The sequence below is a fragment of the Myodes glareolus genome, chromosome 10 (assembly GCF_982192425.1).
Source record: "Myodes glareolus chromosome 10, mMyoGla1.1, whole genome shotgun sequence".
NCBI lineage: Eukaryota > Metazoa > Chordata > Mammalia > Rodentia > Cricetidae > Myodes > Myodes glareolus.
In genome coordinates, this window is record NC_142035.1 from 68,182,682 (window position 1) to 68,189,017 (window position 6,336).

Genomic DNA, 6,336 nt, shown 5'->3' on the forward strand with positions numbered 1-6,336 from the left:
TAACAATTAAATTAAGAAAGGGTTTGGATTTTCATCCTTATTAATTTACAATTATGACATATAAGACAGAATTTGAATCCTGTTTTCCTGTTTCTAAATATCTGTGTATTTGAATTAGGTGCATGAATATTTAATTAAACTGTAAATGTGAACATAAAAATAATTTTCACTATAATATTTTAAACAGTATTTTTATTTATTTATTGAAAAACTACCTTTTTTCAGTTTACATGACTAATCTAGTTCCCCACTCTCTCCTCCCCTGCTGCTCCCTCTACCTCTCGCCCCACTGCACCCCTCATCTACTCCTCAGAGAAGGTAAGTCTTCCTGTGGGAGTCAACAAAGTCTAGCACTTTGCTTTGAGGTAGGAACAAGGCCCTTCCCACTATATCTAGATAGAGCAATGTAATCCTCCAAGGAGAATAGTTTCCAAAATCCAGATCAAGCAGTGCAGATAAATACTGGTCTCATTGCCAGTGGTCACAGAGTCTTCACAGCAAGATAACCATCACCCACATTCAGAGGGCCTAGTTAGGTCCTATGCTGGTTCCCTCACTATCAGGCCAGACTTCGTAGTTTCCGTGAGTATCCACGTCATGGTCTTGGCCTCTTTGCTCATAGTCTCACTCCTGCTATTCTTCATATGGACTTTGGGCACTCATCCCAGTGCTCTGTTGTGTATCTCTAAAGCTGCTTATATTAGTTGTTGCATGTAGGTTCTATGATGACATTAAAGATACTCATCAATCTGACTACAGAGCAAGGTCAGTTCAGGCACACTTTCTACTACTGCTTAGGGTCTTAGCTGGTGTCATCCTTGTTTCCTGCGAATTTTTTAGTTCCAGGTTTCTTGCTAGCCCAACAATGGCTCCCTCAATCAAGATAACTCTTTAATTGTTCTCAGTCTCTGTACTTCCTTCAGCTCAACCATCACATCCTTTCAAATTCTCCCCTCCCCTGTATAATGGAAAAATTAAAAATACGGAGAGATCCCTGGTTGCAGCAAGCAGCAGAAATGCTGTAGGTCCCTAAGTGGTGGTAGTAGGCCATGTGGTGACAGGCAGTGGGGTCCTGAGAGCACCCAGTCCAGGCAGACATGGCTGCCTGTCCCCAAGCAGTGGCTGGTCCCTGGCAGGGGACACGTATGGGCAGGCAAGAGACAGAGACATGGATAGGCATACCATGCAGAGTGAGGTCAGCACTTGGCAGTTGAAGTGATTTGCATGTGGATGTTGTTCTGTGTCCATTTGTCTTCTGTCTTCTTTGGAGGAAATGGAGTGCTGCTGCTAGGAGCCAATCTGTCTTTTTTTATATAGAAAGTTTTTTGAATAATTAAATGTTTAAATGCCATATTCCTAGATCTCTGAGCAATTGAGGGTTGTCTATCAGGTAAAACTACAGTATAGAATCTGCCTGGGGAGCTGGGTCTGAGCTTGACTGTACTGGCTCTTACCAGGTAATATTTAGACTGATAAAAAGACAGAAAGAAGAAAAAACTGCTTGCAATAGGAGGTTAACACAGAACTGACAATAGTAGAGAACAGCTCAATATGTTTTAAATGAGGGTCGGATTAAATATAAAGTATTTTTGTAAGAGACTTAAAAGTACATACCAGTTCAAAACAAGAGACTTATTATTTTATTGTTTTTGTAGTCTGAAATGAGATGCAATGAACAATTATAAGATTAAGCATAGGTGCATTTAAGTTACATATATGAACACACACACACAGAGACACACAGAGGAAACAGGAATTGAGGAAAGTGGATGCTCTTGGAAGGCCCTACAAAAGGCATGCCACTGCACAAAACACACATGTAACAGTGTCAACAAGAGGAATTTAGTGAAAAAAATAAGTAAATCGGGGGACAAGGCAGGGCATACTTCAGTAAAGATGGGAGAACTTGGTCACCTGACCTGGCTCTCTGTTAAGATGGCAGTAAGGTAACTCATGCAACAAGTTAACACTGGGGAACCAGGCAGGGAATACCTCAGTAAAGATGGCAGAACTTGGTCACCTGACCTGGCTCTCAATCAAGATGGTGGCTAAGTTACCTGACCTCAGTCAAAATAGCAACAGTAACATGTTGTATGGAGAAGTCATTCAGTTAAGATGGCAGTGAAGTCACTTGACCTTAGTTAAGAGTGTGGTGAGGTCACATGACCTCAGTCAAAATGGCAACAATCACTTGCTACATGAAAAAAGCCACTCAGTTAAGATGGTAGTGAAGTCACTTGACTTCAGCTAAGATGGTGGTAAGGTCACATGACCTTAGTCAAACTGGCAGCAGTCATTGTTGTATGGAAAAGTGAAAATTTTTGAGCTGCAGGTTAATAATAAGAGAGATCAAAGTTATGATCTGACCTGTTGCTGCCATGCCACACTACAAGCCATAGAGGGGAGCAAAAGGCTGGAACTGAAAAAGCCACGCCATGCCACAAGCCATGGAGGGGAGCAAAAGGCTTGAATTGAAAAAGGCCACAGTGTGGATTCAACCAATCTTGGTGGTGGTAACCATGGCAGGGTCCATTTGCCTGTGAAGTGACAGTAGTTAGAAAGCTCCTGCTGACAGTAGTCAGAAAGCTCCCATAAAAGTGGAGCTGGCAGGACACAGGACACTGGCAGAGTGAGGGTAGGAGCTGAAGAAGTAGGTTATTAAGGCTTGTAGTTTTGGGGACTCTAAAAGGCTTCCATCCCAGGTGGTGACAGACATGGATGGCTTGCTATCCACAGCTGAAATTGTAAAAAACACTACAAGGGCTTTTTGCTGCCAGACCTCCGCCATCATGGGTCGCATGCACGCTCCCAGGAAGGGCCTGTCCCAGTCGGCGTTGCCCTACCGCCGTAGCGTCCCCACGTGGCTGAAGCTGACGTCTGACGACGTGAAGGAACAGATTTACAAACTGGCCAAGAAAGGCCTCACTCCCTCCCAAATAGGTGTGATCCTGAGGGACTCTCACGGTGTGGCCCAGGTCCGTTTTGTGACTGGTAATAAAATCTTGAGAATCCTTAAATCCAAAGGCCTTGCCCCTGATCTTCCTGAGGATCTCTACCATTTGATTAAAAAGGCAGTCGCTGTCCGAAAGCATCTTGAGAGGAACAGAAAGGATAAGGATGCTAAATTCCGCCTCATTCTGATAGAGAGCAGAATTCACCGACTGGCTCGTTACTATAAAACCAAGCGGGTCCTCCCACCCAACTGGAAATATGAGTCATCCACAGCCTCTGCTTTAGTGGCATAAGTTCCCTTGTGTACACGAGCAATAAAATCACTTTGAATTAAAAAAAAAAAAACAAAACAAAACAAAAAACACTACAAGGCCTATAATGGGACATTGCCCCCTATAGGCGAGGTACAAATCAGTGCAAACACTGCAGGACCAGTGGCCGAGTGTCCCCTGATCCCAGGTGGGGTGCTATGGCCTGGCTGGATTTGATCGGGATGACTCAGAAGCCAGAGAGGCCAGTGGCCACTCCAAGCAACCTTTTACTGTTAGGGGAAAAAGAAGAAAAGAAAAGAAACAGAAAAAAAGAGAGAAAGAAGAATCTGAGGGATCCTGGGCCCCCAGTAGAAATGTACCACACAGAGTATGCAGTACTATCATGGGTGGACTGATCCCAGGTCAATCCAATCACAATTTTAGCTAAGAGAAGCAGAATGGAGGAAACTCACCAATTGAAGCCAGTGGTGTGAGTAGAAATCACACTGTAGAAATCATGCTCAGGCACATAGAACACATTGTTGTGGAAACAAATATCTTGCTCAGAATCCTGACCCCCAGTGAGGGACTAGGACTGGAGAGCCTCTCGAGTCTCTGCACCAGTGTAATGGAAAAATTAAAAATGCTGTGAGATCCCTGATGGCAGTAGGCAGTAGAAATGCTGTAGGTCCGCTACTGGTGGTAGCAGGCCACATGGTGGCAGGCAGTGGGCCCTGAAAGCAGCCAGTCCCAGGCAGAGATGACTGCCGGTCTCCAAGTGGTGGCTAGACCCTGGCATGGAGACACATGGCGGGCCATGCAGCCTGAGGTTGGATATTTATTAGGTGGGTTATGGAGGGGAAAAATGGGGGGAGAAGAGGAGAGAGAGAGAGAGAGAGAGAGAGAGAGAGAGAGAGAGAGAGAGGAGAGAAAGAGAGGAGAGACTGAAGCTGCCTCTCCAAGAGAAAGCTGGAAAAGAGAGAGAGTCTAAGGCTGCAAGCAGGAAGGAAGACCTGTCTTCCTCAGTGGATGAGGGAGGGAGTGGGTATAGCTTGTCTCTTAAAGAGACAGATTATTACATCCTGCATTCTCCCTTCCTTTTCCCCCTTTGGCCTTATCTTCTCCCCCAAGTCACATAATTCCAATTTTTCAGGAGATCTTATCTATTTTCCATTCCCAGGGGGATCTTTTATTCTCTTAGAGTTCTCCTTGTTATTTAGCTTCTCTAAGGTCATGGATTTAAGGCTCTTTATCCTTTGCTTTACAGCTAGTAGTCACCTATGAGTGGTCCATACCATGTTCATCTTTCTGGGTCTGGGTAATCACACTCAGGATGGCCTTTTCTATTACCATCCAGTTGCATGCAACTTTCAAGAAGTAATGGGTTTTGTTTGTTTGTTTGTTTTTACTGCTGAGTAGTATTCCATTATATAAATATAACTACATTTTCTTTATTCATTCTTTGGTTAAGGGGCATCTAGGTTGTTTGCAGGTTCTGGCTTATCCAAATAATGCTGCTATGAACATAGCTGAACAAATGTCCTTCTAATATGGTTGAGCACACTTTGTTTGAACGTATGGTCAAGTTTTGTGGCATTGCTGGGTTTTGTGGTTGGTTGCTTCCCAATATTCTGAGAAACTGCCAAAATGATCTCCAGAGTGGTTTATAAGTTTCTACTCTCACCAGCAATGGAGGAATATTCCCCTTATCTGCATCTTCTCCAGTGTAGGTATCATTGGTGTTTTATATCTTAGCCATTCTGACTGTTGTAAGTTGATACCTTAGAGTTAGTTTGACTTGAATTTTTCTGATAGCTAAGGATGTTGAACATTTCCTTAAGTGTCTTCTGTTGAGAATTCTCATTTAGTTCTGTACCCCATTTTTAAAATTGGATTATTTGGTATTTTGGTATCTAATTATTGAGTTCTTTATATATTTTGGAGATCAGTCCTATGTCTGGTGTGGGGTTGGTGCAGGTCTTTTCCCATTCAGTAGACTGCCTATTTGTCTTATTCTCTGCATTCTTTGCTTTACAGACGTGTCTCCGTTTCTGAATGTCCCATTTATTTATTGCTGCTCTCAGTGTCTGTACTACTGGCATGTGTTTAGGAAGTGGTTTCCTTTGCCCATGCATTGAAGGCTACTTCCCAATTTCTGTCCTATCAGGTTCAGTGTGGTCGAATGTATATTGAGGTCTTTAATCCATTTGAACTTGAGTTTTGTGCATGGGGATAAGTTTGTATCTATTTTCCTTCTTCTACATGGTGACATCTGTTTATGCCAGGACTACTTGTTGAAGATGCTTCCTTTCTTTCCATTATATAATATTAGCTCCTTTGTCAAAAATCAGGTGTTCATAGCTGTGTGGATTAATATCTGGGTCTTTCATTCAATTATGTTGGTCGACCAGTCTGTTTTCATGCAAATACCAAGGTTTGTTTTGTTTTGTTTTGTTTTGTTGTTTTTTCTTTACTATTGCAGGTCTGTAATAGAGCTTGATGTCAGGAATGGTGATGCCTCTGAAACTTGCCTTATTTTACAGGATTGTTTTGACTATCATCTTTCTTGTTGTTGTTGTTGTTTTTCCCTAACAAATTGAGTATTGTTCTTGCAAGGTGTCAGAAGAATTGTGTTGGGATTTTGACAGAGATTGCATTGAATCTGTAGATTGCCATTTTTATTATGTTGATCCTATGTATCCCAGCGCATGGGAGATATTTCTATTTTCTGTTATAGTCTTCAATTTCTTTCTTCAAAGAGTGCATCACAAAAGAGTACTGATTTTTTTTTTTTTTTTGGCTGCTGCTGAGTCAGAAAAACCTTTCTCAAAGGAGTTGCTGCACACTGCCAGCAAACAGTTAGAAGCTATGTTAACCTCTGTATATTTTTCTTATCAAGAATTCCTTTTCAAGCCTTCTCAGGTTTTATGTGGATTTGGTTAGCCACATTGGGGCCAATCTGTTGGAGGGAGGGAGAGTTGCATGTATATCCCAGCTGCCCAGAACCGAAATAATCACACAGAAAATTTATTGATTAAATCACTGCTCGGACAATTAGCTATTGCTTCTTATTGACTAACTCTCATATTAATTTCACCCATTTCTATTAATCTGTATATTGTCACTTAGCACT

At 42.3% G+C, this 6,336-nt stretch overlaps 1 pseudogene; it reads left to right on the top strand.

The window, feature by feature from the left end:
• The first annotated feature begins 2,770 nt into the window (after nt 1-2,770).
• On the top strand, nt 2,771-3,289 carry LOC148120695 (small ribosomal subunit protein uS15 pseudogene; annotated as a pseudogene).
• Nucleotides 3,290-6,336: the final 3,047 nt, after the last annotated feature.